Source organism: Brachypodium distachyon, chromosome 1, assembly GCF_000005505.3.
Source record: "Brachypodium distachyon strain Bd21 chromosome 1, Brachypodium_distachyon_v3.0, whole genome shotgun sequence".
NCBI lineage: Eukaryota > Viridiplantae > Streptophyta > Magnoliopsida > Poales > Poaceae > Brachypodium > Brachypodium distachyon.
Genome location: NC_016131.3, coordinates 53807965 through 53821425, shown reverse-complemented (window position 1 = coordinate 53821425; position 13461 = coordinate 53807965).

Below are 13461 nucleotides of genomic sequence, written 5' to 3'. Positions count from 1 at the left end.
GTGATTGTTGGATAAGTATGATTTGCCTTATTAAGGGATGACTCTGAATTATTTGATTGTATTAATGAATTACGTGTCGTGAACTTAAAGCTTTGCATCGATGATGATCTGCTCATCCCCCATCACGCGCCCGGCATAGTGGATTAGCAAGAAGTTGTGCATGTAATGCTGCCATCTCTTGTGGCAAGCGTGTGGACATAGTTCGCCTATCCACGTACACCATCGAGGACTATCCACTACAACTTTGGTGAGCACTACATAGTGATCCTGAGTGTTACGTGTGGTAGAACATTTTAAATTCTGCATTACGTTCGCCAACTCCTCGCCCTCATGAGTACGGGGAGGACGGGCATTGCGACTTGATTCATGGAGAATGGTTCTGGCGACTCGTCTTTTCATGCTTAGTATTATTTCATCGAATACACAACACTTCCACAGTCCGTCATGGGTGTGTGTGTGTGTGTGTGTGTGTGGGGTGTTAACGATCCTAGGGTGGTTGGCTTATCCGCGTTTTTGTCATGAAACACTTCGAGGGAACTTCGTGGAACTTTATCAAGGATACTTGTTATTTGAGTTATTTTTAGTTCTGTGATATATTATGTTTTCTTTCACAAATTAATAAAGTTAGATCGTTGTTTTCTTTAAAAAGGGAAAAGCTGCAAATTAATTTCATGTTTCCCTCATTTGCCTCTCCTTATCTCCTTTCCTTGTTCTCCACACGGGCTGCCTACACAACTCCTCAATGGCTCAATCTTAACGACAAGTTCATTACTTAAGCGTACTCTTTAAAGGGACGTTGTACTTAAGTCTGACGTGTTCTCTTACAGGTGGGCCCGAGCTGTAAGAAATACTGTCAGAAGGCCTAAACTCGTTGCTTTGGGCTTGTTACAGTGTGACCAAAAGTGAGGTCTCGGTGAAAAGACTGCCCCGAAATGTGTCAAATTAGCAAAAGTGAGGGCTTCGTGAGAAGACTGCCCCGAAATGGTGGTTTTGTGAAATTTACTCTCAAAATTATCCTTAGGCATTCGAAAAGCTAAAGATTCTAAAAAACCGAAGCGACAGCAAAATAAATTAGAATTGTGCTGCCATGATTTTCACAACCCTTTGGAATTCTAAATACGAAGTGGCAAAACGAAGTTCACACAAGACTAAGGCTCAGTTTGGCATTGATGAACTCTGATGCGCTGAACTTATTTTATAATCAGCTGTGGAAAAATACACACGAAAGCATGAATAAGTTGGTTAGTCAAACACAAAAATAGTCAAAAGCTGGATTTTCATAATCCACCTCAATACCAAACTCATTCTAAAAAAATTACTAACAACTTATGTTGTCTAACCTCTTGCCAGAAATCCTAGGAATTTAAGGTATACAAAAAGGAACCAATGATATGTTGTCAAAAAAAAGAACCAATGATATTTTTTGTCGGCTGATTCCTATGGTAGAAGGAAGTCGGCAAGAACAAAAAATCTATGAACTATAATCCTACAAATTGTCTACTCGAAAGGGCCCTAAATCTAATAGTTGCATTAACTAACCCAATGGTGTGTCTAACGCCGTGGACAACATGTGGAGCCGTGTATCCGGTGAAACCCTTGAGATCCAGTCGGTTTTTCGGGTTTCCGACGTATCTCTTCGGTTTCGGTCACGTTCGTGTTTGTTCGTGTGGTTTCAGGTCTGGCTCTTCCGTCATATGGTTCTCATCTTTGGCGATGGTTGCTGATCTGGTGTGCTGGTTTTTTCGAGGTTTAGCACGACGACTACCCCACCGTCTACTATCACAAGCTCTCTTTTGGTAAGCTCTGCCGGGCTCCGGTGACGGAGGGACAAGGATGGTGGCCTGAGTTCGGCTCATTCTAGTGGATGTTGTCCTCGTTTGATGGTTCAAAGATCTATTTATAATTTTATTACTTTTAGACTCTTTTTAATGTTGTTGATGATTATTAATAGATCGGTAATTTTCTTCGGAAAAAAAAAGTTACATCCCGTAACGATGCAAATTAAAGAACAAGTAATCCAATCCTAGCCAATTGTAATTCTGCATTTACTCCGTCGAGATCCATCCACACGTACGGCTTTCAGCAAGATGGAGTACACTGCCATTGAACTAATTAAGCAGGATCTATTCGGCGCCATTGCAGAACTAAAACCTATACAAGTCATGCCTAGTGCTCAAATTCCACCGATCACAAGACAAACACAGCAAAGAACAATTTTCAATCCCGGGCGTTTGCATGCATGATCCCAATGAGATGGTACTGATCGACGTACATGTACATGTGAAACAAAATAAACGCAGAAAAGAAGTTGCAGGCAGACATACGCATCCGGTTGATCGAATCAAAGCTACTCCCTCCGTTTCATAATTCTTGTCGAAATATTACATGTATCTAAATGCTTTTTTTATGAATAGATACATCCATTTTCGGGCAAATTTAAGACAAGAATTATGAAACGGAGAGGGTAGATTTTAGCATGCATATCCACTCCGCCCAATCACATACACATTTTCACAAGAGGGACTCTATTGCTTCAGCGAGGCGTTGAAAGCTGGTGCTTTGTATTTTCGAGCAGCTGTTAGAATTAAAAATCAATTTTCACAAGAGCGAACTCTATTACTTCGGCGATGTGTCGAACTCTGCCCAGCAATACTCTAAGTTGTTCGGTTGCGCGATGGGGTCTTGGCCCATTCATTACCTGGGCATCCCAGTACATCATCGGAAATTGACAAATGCCGAATGAAAGGGTGTGGAAGAGCGTCTTGAAAAAATGTACCTTGGTACTCCATAAAGAAAGATGGTGTACCAATCAAATCTAACCATTGATTTAGAAGAGTATTTTAGGTATTTCCTCTCCTCCAAAACACCAATATTATTTCCTAATTAATCAGGCCGCTGCCGCCTCCAGATCGTGCTTTGCCGCCGGCATCTGTTTTCCTTCCCACCGCTGTGACCATGCCGGTAGCAATCCAAGCAACGAACTAGGCTGGAACGCGTGCAGGGAAAAAATCATTGCTAAGCTCTACCATGAATCCAATCAAATCAATCAGGTAAGGTCAATTGCTTGTATCGGCAACTATTCGGATCCTTCACAGCCTATCAATCAATCATTGGAAGGCGGTGCGAACATCTGCGAGGAAGAGAGGCACAAGCCCAGCCAGCTGCCCCGGCCATGCTTGAAGAACTCGGTGCATCTCCACGGTGCCCGAGGCATGGTCTTTCCCTCGTTGTTCGTTCTCCGGCGAGTGTTCGTGTGAATTGGACACTAGATTAGAATTGTACCCCTAAAATTAAGGTACTCCCAGATTTTTTTATGTGGTACTCCCTCGCGTTTAAGTTGGAGTACCAATTAAACACATTTGTTAGATCGAGCGAAATAGATGGTCCATATTAATTCCGGGGTACCGTAAAAGAGTTCTTTTTATGATGTCTTTCTTTGAGATTCCACGTGGAGTCCTCAAGAGGCTTGATTATTTTCGGTCTAGATTTTTCTGGCAGAATGATAGTCATCTGAAGAAATATATACTTGCTAAATGGAGTATCTTGTGCAGGCAAAAAGACCAAGGGGGGGTTAGGTATTCAGGATCTTAGTGCTAAAAATACCGCTCTTCTCAGCAAATGGTTATTCAAACTTTTGTCTGAGGACGGTATGTGGCAGGACTTGATACAAAATAAATAGATTGGTTTGCAAGCTTTGTCTCAGGTTGAATGGAGACCAGGTGACTCTCATTTCCGGGGAGGTCTGATGAAAACCAAACGTTTTTTTTTCAGTTTAAGATCTTTCACTATTAAGGACGCCTCTCAAGTGAGATTCTTGGAGGATTCTTGGCTTGGGGGTCGCTCCCTTCGAGAGCAATATCCGTCTCTGTTTCTCATTGTGCGTAATAAGCATGACACTTTGGCTCAGGTTCTCGCTTCCTTCCCCCCGAATGTGTCTTTCAGGTTGGACCCAAATTGAGCGCCTGGACTGAGCAACTTGATCGCCTTATTAATGTGACCTATCCACTGGGGGTGACGAGTTCCAGTGGAATCTCCATCCCAGTGGTGTGTTTTCGGTCAAATCCATGTACCAGGCTTTGGTTCATTCTGATGTCCCGATTGCCAATAACGATTTGTTGAAACTAAAGGTTCCTCTCAAGATTAAAAATTTCTTTTGGTTCTTGCTGAGGGGGGGTCATTTTAACTAAAGACAACATGTTAAAGCGGAATTGGAAGGGCAGTTCGAAATGCGTTTTTTGTCATGAAGATGAGACTATTATACATCTTCTTTTTTCGTTGTCATGTCTCTCTCTCTCTGTGTGGTCAATGGTCCAAATAGCTTCTAATCTTTCCCCCCACCTCGTGATGTTACTCACATGTTTGGGTCCTGGTTACCAGGGTTAATAAAATGTTGAGAGCGCTCCTAATGGTTGGGGTTGCTGTTTTATGTTGGGCAATTTGGCTATGCAGAAATGATATTGGTTTTAATAGAAAGAACTTAACTTCTCCTATGCAGGTTGTCATCGCACGGGGCTCCGACACCGGGGGTGCGCGGGCACCCCCTTTTTAGGTTCGGCAGTGGGCTACGGGGATCGCTCCGGCGATCGCCGGCGGGGCTAATGCGAAGCCTGTGACGGCACTAAGAACGCATGCACACTCTCTTTACCCAGGTTCGGGCCACCTTGCGGTGTAAAACCCTACGTCCTGCTTGTCTGAACTTGTATTACTGTACAACAGAGGGTTCACAAGTTCCCGGAGAAGGGTCCCCAGGTGCTCCTTTTTCGGCTAAGTGCTCCTTGCTACTTTTGATTAAGGCTAGTGCCGAACTGTGAGATGGTAGAACCCTTTGACCGTTGGCGAGGGTCCTCCTTTTATAGCCAAGGGGATACCACAGGTGCCACGGTGCATGGTTTACAAGTGGCGAGCAAAGAGCTCGGGCAGCTCCTCCTCGGTGTGCTGGCATGCGTGCATGAGCGCCAACCCCGCGGCTAGGGGTCTAAGGCCTAAAAAATAAAACTGGACAGCCACTGTTCGTCCGACTAGACGGATAACGCCCCTTCTGTCGGCTCATTAAATGCGTCGTGCGCTTCACTCCTTGCTCTGGCGAGACTGCACACTGGGCGCTTGCCGCACGCCCACGTGGCGCTGCTGCTCTGCTCGCTCGGCCCCGCCCTCACGGCGGGAACCTGCGCCCAGGAACACCTCCTCCCGGCAAGTGCCTTCCCGGGAGGTGCCCAGGCGGGATTAATTCCCGAAGCCCCGCTAGCCCTTCTGGGCTGGTAGCTTGCCGGGCAGCCTGCACGTTGCCGCCCGGGGTGAGACCCTCCCGGGAACTCAGCGATGCGACCCACGCGTCGTGCAGCGGTGGTACCTTGGGTGCCACTGGTGCGACACAGGTCTTATATTCGTGCACTCATTGGCTCCGTACTTTCTCTACTCTCTTCAAGCTTATGGGTCACCAGTTGGCTTTGATGGCGTGCAACAGTTTGGAGCAAGTGCCCAAGGACTTTTTTACCCACAATGGGTGGCGGTCTAGTTTACGGATTGAGCCCGCTTAGAGTTATTTTTTTCCGTTGTAATAATTGAAATTTGTTCCATACTTGTGTGGCTGTGTGTGCTTCGGTGCAGAGGCCGGGGTTGTGATACTCTTTGATTGTATCGCTCGATATACCTTTGAGATCAATAAAAACTTCCATTTTCAAAAAAAAAAATTCACACATTCACACAACCATGAATTCGTCAAAGATCAACAATCCAGTTTGGTGTTGCACTCTTGGCTAAGTTTAACAGATACATAAACCTGACTGGATTTAGAATCTGAGATCTATCAAAAGCAGTACTAGTAGAATCACATACTCATGCACACATAACAACTAACTGAAAGGTCCATGTGCTCAAGAATATTACAGTAGACAACAAAGACGGCAAAAGATACGATCGATCACCCAGATTAACACAAGAAACAGGAAGGGAGTAGTTCTGTTTGAATCTTAAATCCTAGTCGATGAGATGGGCCCTTGGATGCACATCAAATGAGCGAAGAAATAGCTTTAAAACAAATGACAAGTAGAGGCAGAAGTCCTTGGCACTTGCCAAATATTTGGCTAGCCAATATCTTGGTTATGGCTTTGCTTGTCCAAGATTTGTCCAATATTGGCAACAAAAATGAACTAGAGTTGGTCATAGATGATTAGCTTGCCCCCTTGCGAAATTTTTGTCAAGTATCCAATTAAGAGTTAAATTTTTTTGTCATGACAAAATATTGGTAAGATTGGATTTGGTCATCAACCAAACACACCCATAAGATTGGGTTCTAATTCATTGTTTCATCTGAAACTAAGAATGGAAACTGCCGCATCAGAAAAATCAAGTAGCAAGAAGAAAGGCTGATAATGCATCAAGCTACTGAAGGGTAAGAGTGGTTACTTGTCTACCTGACCCTAGGAATAGGAAAGCAAGTTAATTAGTACACACTATTACCACCATTGTATAGTGTTAATTAGTACACACTATTACCACCATTGTATAGTGTAGTTACCATCGAAAAGCTATGGAAGTTGTATTTATTTGAGTTTGAAGCCAATGAATGGTTACATTAATCAGAAGTTTATTTAAGTTTGGTTACCAAGTTACGTGGACAAATAAAATAACCTCCATAATATATATGGTGAAGTTAAGAGATTGCTGAGTAAACTTAACCGCTCTAACATTTATGTACGTACCGTGATATCTATCCTTGTGATAATTTTTTTGGCCCTTGACTCTGCAGATGGAACAAAGAAGAGACCGGAATCTGCAAGCTAAGATGTAATGGGCATCAGCAACCCAAGGGCTCTTGCCATGACAATCAAGGACGGAGTCAGGATTCAAGATTGGAGGGGGCAAATAAAAGAAGTTTAAGATTGGAGGGGGCAAATAAAAGAAGTTTAAGATTGGAGGGGGCAATTAAGTACAAATGATAGAATTTTTCCATTTTTTCCATAGATACCACTAGTTTGTCATTGCAAATATTTTTGTTGGGTTGGGGGGGCGGGGGGGGGGGGGGGGGCAACGCCCCCCGGCAGCCCACTTGTCTCCGTCCCTGATGACAATGACTGCACCAACACTTCGTCTTCCTCTTCTTCTCGCCTCGTCCCCTACTCACTCCCGAATCCTCCAAGCCTGCAAAAAGGAAAAACCCGAAGCTCGTAGCAATGCCGCGGCATTACAACTCTGGGAGTGATGCCGCTGCGGCTCGTTCCTTCGCCGAGGCGGCCATGTCCTCTACAGCCGCTGCGGCGGCCACCGCCAAGAAGAAGACAAGGAGCTTCTGCATCAACATCAAAGCGAGCGACTCCTCCAAAACCGGCAGCGACGATTCCGTCGGCAGCATCTGCTCCAGAGCTTCTTGAACGTATCACCGGAGGCTCGCGTGCATTGGTAAGCCGATAGCTCGGTGTTTTTTTTTCTGCCTTTTGGTAGAGTTGGTTTTATTTGATTTCACAATTTATGCAGGATTGTTTTAGACTCGCCATCAAAGTTTGTGAAAATCTTTGCCACCGTGGTAATGGGGGGGGGGGGTGACCGCACCTACGCTTCGTCTTCCTCTTCTTCTCGCCCTCGTCCCCTACTCACTCCCGAATGCTCCGAGCCTGCAAAAAGGAAAAAACCAAGCTGGTAGCAATGCCACGGCATTGCAACTTTGGGAGTGATGCCGCTGCCGCAGCTCATGCTGCTGATGCGGCTCGTTCCTTCGCCGAGGCGGCCAGTGAAGGGGCGCATAGAGATAAACAAAAACTTTTCCTACGCGAACTCCCAAGATCTAGCCGAGGTAGAAGGCCACGAGGATTACCACTAGACGCGCAGTTGTGGATTATCGATGCGGCGCCTTGATGCAGTGCAGTCCCTCAATCCGATCCAGCCGATCCAATCCCGCGATCGTCGAAGTGCTGAACGTACAGCACCTCTGCCGGTATCCACACATGCGAGGAGGAGCTCCGGCGGCGGACTGCTAGGTCCGGTGCGACGGTTGGACTGAATGGGGCTAGGGTTCTCAACGCATGAGAGTGGAAAAACCGTGCCCCTTAGGCATCCCACGCCCCTGCTTATATACCGAGTGGACGTGGGCTCCAGCACTTGTGGCCCATCCACTCTGCGAGTCCAACTCGCATTGTCAGCCCAATTCCTGTTCGGGTCCAACCCGACCAAATACTTGCTCCCGTTCTTAAATGTGTGACGCCGCAGGCTCATGGCGACTCGGACACGATTGGAGTCCGACTCTCAATCGATCAATCGGTAGCGACTCCTAGCAGAACGTGCCGACTCCCAAGTACCATCGAGTCATGACGACGTACCTTCCAATGTGACATACGTCTTAGTCCCTTTTGCCTCACGATATACCTTGTCAAACTATAGGCGATTAATCGTCATCCCTTTAATAGTTCAACTCTCTTCTCGATCTGTGATATACGATTCATCCGACTAACTCTTAGTCGATCGACCCGGTTAACAGTTAACCGAGTCGCGCATGGCCATGCTTCCCGAATCATATCACTCGAGAGGGCCCAGAGAATATCTCTCCAGTCGGAGGGGCAAAATCCCATCTTGGTTATCCACATCACACAGCTTGATTCTCAGTCAACCCGAACTCTGCCTTTATAACTGCCCTATTACGGAACAACGTTTGACAGAACCTAAGTTGGTGATCCACAACTCGGATTGTGCGATAACCTCAGGTCTAAGGATTACATTGATTGAGACATGCAAATGACGACCTACTCGTTGCATCTCAATATGGGTCAGTCCGACTCACTAAACTCTTTAGCCGAGTCCGTGTAAGCTGGAATGACATCACCATGCCCATGACAAGTGGAACCGAGTCATCAGCCAACTTTCACATTAGTTTAGGTTATGTGTCCAGCACAACCTCAATGACTAAGGACAATTTAGTATGAACAACATGAATACATAGTTCCACAATCAAATCACATATTCAATGATACATATCAGATGTTCAAACAAGGACAACTTAATAATATTTATAAATACATTGGGAATTACATCATACATGATTGCCTCTAGGGCATATTCCCAACAGCCAGGTCCTCTACAGCTGCTGCGGCCGCCGCCGCCAAGAAGAAGACAAGCATCTTCTCCATCAACATCAGAGCGAGCGACTCCTCCCAAGCCGGCAGCAACGATTCGGCTGGTAGCATTTGCTCCAGAGCTTTTTGGACGTACACCGGAGGCTCGCGTGCATCGGTAAGCCCAGTAGCTAAGTGTTTTTTTCCTGCCTTTTCGTAGAGTTGGTTTTATTTGATTTCACAATTTATGCAGGATTTTTTTAGATTCGCCAAGTTTGTGAAAATCTTCGCCACCGTGGTAGGGGGGGGGGGGGGGGGGGAAACCCCCCCCCCCCCCCCGGCGCCCCCACTTGTCTACGTTTATTTTGCGAGATACCTTCTCCTCATCAGTCTATTGTTTTTCATTTGGTTCATCATGCCACACACTTATCACATTGATATTTCTGCCGGTATTCTCGTACTCCTTGTCTTACTTGGCCACGTCATCCCCTAGGATTGTGTGTTTCCATGCGATTGCGATGATGGTTAGAAGGTTAGTGTTTCAAAATCTAGTTTGTTCCTCTATTTTAGCTCGATGCTCTAATAAGGAATTGATTGTTTTGGTCTTCTGCAATTGTGATCCTAAGACATAAATATTCAGAGATGATCTGACGGGAATGGGAGTTCTGCGAGCATGAAGGGGTCTTTATACTTGTTTTGCTTTTCGTGAGCTTGGATAAATTAATTTGGTGGTCTGTTATGGGAGTAATTGAAAGTGGTACCTAAATTAATGTTCTAAAAAATAGAGGCGGGTAATAGTGTGCTGATTGGTAACCCTTTCTTTTGTATAATGTTTGAGAAAATGTGTAGATTCTGGCAAGGGAATACCTTAGTCCATGAACTCGACGAAAATGCACACTTTAGTCCCACAAACTTGATAGGCGTTACGTTAGTGCATGGGTCCCACTAATTGATGGCTCACATGTCAGTGACTCTACTACAAAGGTGCAACACAGTAAAAGATCATTGTGTTGATCCTCCCTTTGCGGAGAATGTGCCAACATCTTTTCCTTTATCTGTTACTAGGACTCCCCCTCTTAGTCAGCATGAGAAGAGGGAGACAGGAGGGAGCCAAACCAACCACCCTCCCTCCCCCCCCCCCCCCGGGGAGCTGCCGACCTACGCCTTATATAAAGAGAGGCGGGGGCGCCCTTTTCTCCCTCTCCTTTTTAACCCTAGCCGTGCCCCACCCACCTCTTGGCCTACGCCGACGCCCCCTGCTGCCCTGATGCTGCCGCCGGCTCTAGCTTCCAGGCATAGTCCTGCTTCTTTCTCAAGCTAATCTAGATTAGCTACTTGGTCTATTTGGGATTAGATAAATCTTCATACACCTAGTTCTTCCAACTCTTCCACATGTTGTCTCACGCGTGGCTAGTGAATCTTCATAGCAGACACATGGATACCTCACAGGGATTGCACTTTGCGATCCTAGGAGCAAGGAACGCATGGAAACGAAATCCTCACGACTGGGAGGTATAACCTACTTGCGGGGATGGGCAACAGACTCCATCAACTCTCCTCATCCACTTCAACGTTTGGTGAGCATTTCGCTATCTCGATCCATCATCTACATAGTGATCCTGGGTGTTATGTGTGGTGAAATTTTTTAAATTCTACATTACGTTCCCAACACCTCGTCCGCATGAGGATGGTCGTTGCAACTTGATTCATGGAGCCAGTGGTTTTCATGACTCGTCTTTTCATGCTTTTACTATTCTTACTTGCCAATCATCGAATACGCAACGCTTTCACAGTTTGTCATGTGAGGGGCGGTTCTAGCGACTCGTATTTTCATGCTTTTGGTATTCTTACTTGACAATTCACCGAATATGCGGAGCTTTCACAGTCTGTCATGTGATGTGAGGGTTGTGTCCCTGACCACTATGGGTTGAAATGATCTTTGGGTCCAACCTTACGAGGGAAATGATCTTAGGGTCCAACCTTACGAGGTGGTTGGCTTACGCGACTTTTTAAAACCAATGACGTTAGTTCGATTTGCTGAAAAATTATAGTCAGCGGTTTTGTCACCAAAGACATGGAAGTACGTTAAGATGATGGATCTAGAGACATCGACTTCGAGGACCTTCGTGGAACTTTATCAAGGACACTTGTTATTTGAGTTATTTTTAGTTCTGTTGATATATTATGTTTTCTTTCACGAATTAATAAAGTTAGATCGTTGTTTCAAGAAAAGAAGAAGGAAAAGAGGGCAGAGCTGCAAATTAATTTCATGTTTCCCTCATTTGCCTCTCCTTATCTCCTTTCCTTTGTTCTCCAAGGCTGCCTACACAACTCCTCAATGGCTCAATCTTAACTTCAAGTTCGCTAATTAAGCGTACTCTTTAAAGAGACGATGTACTTAAGCACTTCAAAATTATCCCAGATTCTAAAAACGAAGCAATAGCAAAATAAAGTAGAGTGCTGTCATGATTTGCATAACCCTTTGGAATTCTAAAACGAAGCGATAGCAAAATTAAACGAAGTTCACGCAAGACTACAAAAAGTAACATCATCTAACCTCTTGCCAGAAATCCCAAGAATTTAAGGTATACAAAAAGGAACCAATGATATTTTTGTCGGCTCATTCCTATGGTACGGAAGGAAATCCGCAAGAACAAAAAATCTATGTATAATCCTACAAATTGTCTACTAGTTGCATTAACTAGCCACAGGAAATCAACAAGTTACATCCCGTAATGATGCAAAATTAAAGAGCATGTAATCGGATACTACCCAATTGTAATTCTGCATTTACTCGGTTGAGATCCATCCACACGTACGGGTTTCAGCAAGCAGCTGGAGTGCTACTTTATAATTAAGCAGGATCTATTCGGCGCCTTTGCTGAACTAAAACCTCTAAGTCATGCCTAATGCTCAAATTCCACTGATCACACGACCAACACAACAAAGAACAACTTCAATTCCGTCCGTTTGCATGCATGATCCGAATGAGATGGTACCGACGTACACATGTGAAACAAAATACGCAGTTGCAGGCATATAATCCACTCCGATCACATATGCATGTAGCACACTAGCTACCATGAATTCGTCAAAAATCAACAATCCAGTTTGGTGTTGGGCTCTTGGCTAAGTTTAACAGTCGATCGGGATACATAACCGACTGGTTTTAGAATCTGAGATGTATCAAAAGCAGCAGTAGAATCACATACTCATATAACAACTCAAAAGTCCATGTACTGCTCAATATTACAATAGACAGCAAGACGGCGAAAGCCAGATTAACAAAAGAAACAAGAAGGGACAAAAACCAGATCGATCAAATCTGAAGCAAAACACAGGCTGCATGCAAAATTAACATGTGCAAAACAGCTTGCAGAGACAAGTAGTACCTCTAATCCAATATATGCATCTGAAACTGATGATCATGCAAGTTTAGTACCCATCTCTCAAATCAACGAAAGAAACTCATAAAGGCAAACTAAACTAAAGGGCAACGTCGATCGGAGTACTCTGCTCAACAACAAACTCGAATCGATCGATATCGGTAACCTGGAGCTAGCAGGGACAGAACAGAACCAAAGGCTTGCTGCTAAAACTAGTACTTACTTGCCTAGGTTGATCAATCTACCTACGTCGTTAGTCGTGGTGGTTTGCGATTCGCCTGCGGAGCTTGGCGTTTGCAGGAAGGAAGGATCGTCGCCTCATGGATGAATTAGGGAGAGAGCTTGAGCCTCGGCGGTGGCGTTGTGCACCAGCACCTCGAGGTCCGCCAAGTTGCTCGGCAGGTCCCGCAGGATCAGCAGCGCCGCGTCGATCTCGGCGATGATCCGCTGCAGCGTCCGCTCCGCCTCCAGTATGTACTCCCCGGGCCGCCCTCGCGCCGACCGGGCCCGGCAGAGGTGGTGGCGCGATGAGCCGCGAGGCTCGCCATGACAGCGTGGTACACCCTCTGCACCGCCTCCCTCCCCCGGGTGCCGGCCCGCTCGTGGCTGTCGCGCCAGAGCTCCCACGCACCGGTGCCTGGGACGATGCCGAGGTGCCGGGCGCAGCCGTTGAAGTAGTGGCCGGCGTCGACGTGGACGGCGTGGAAGAGGAACGCCAGGTCGCGGCGGGCGTCCTGGAGCGGCCCGCCAGACGGCGGCGGTGAGTCGAAGTGGCGGGCGACGATGTCCGCGGCGGCGGCGATGGCGCCCGCGAGTTGAAGACGGCGTCGACGAGCGCCCCGGCTTGTGCGAGCGTCGCGGAGGAGTGCGGCGCGAGATTCAGCAGGTTGCCGTAGAGGATCTCGGCCGCGTCGGCGGCCTCCTGGAGCAGGGCGGCGGCCTCCTGGAGCGTCGCGCGGGCCGCCTCGACCTCGGAGATGCCCTCCCCCACCTCGGCGGTCACGGTCTGCCTGAGGCCCGCAGCGTACCCCAGC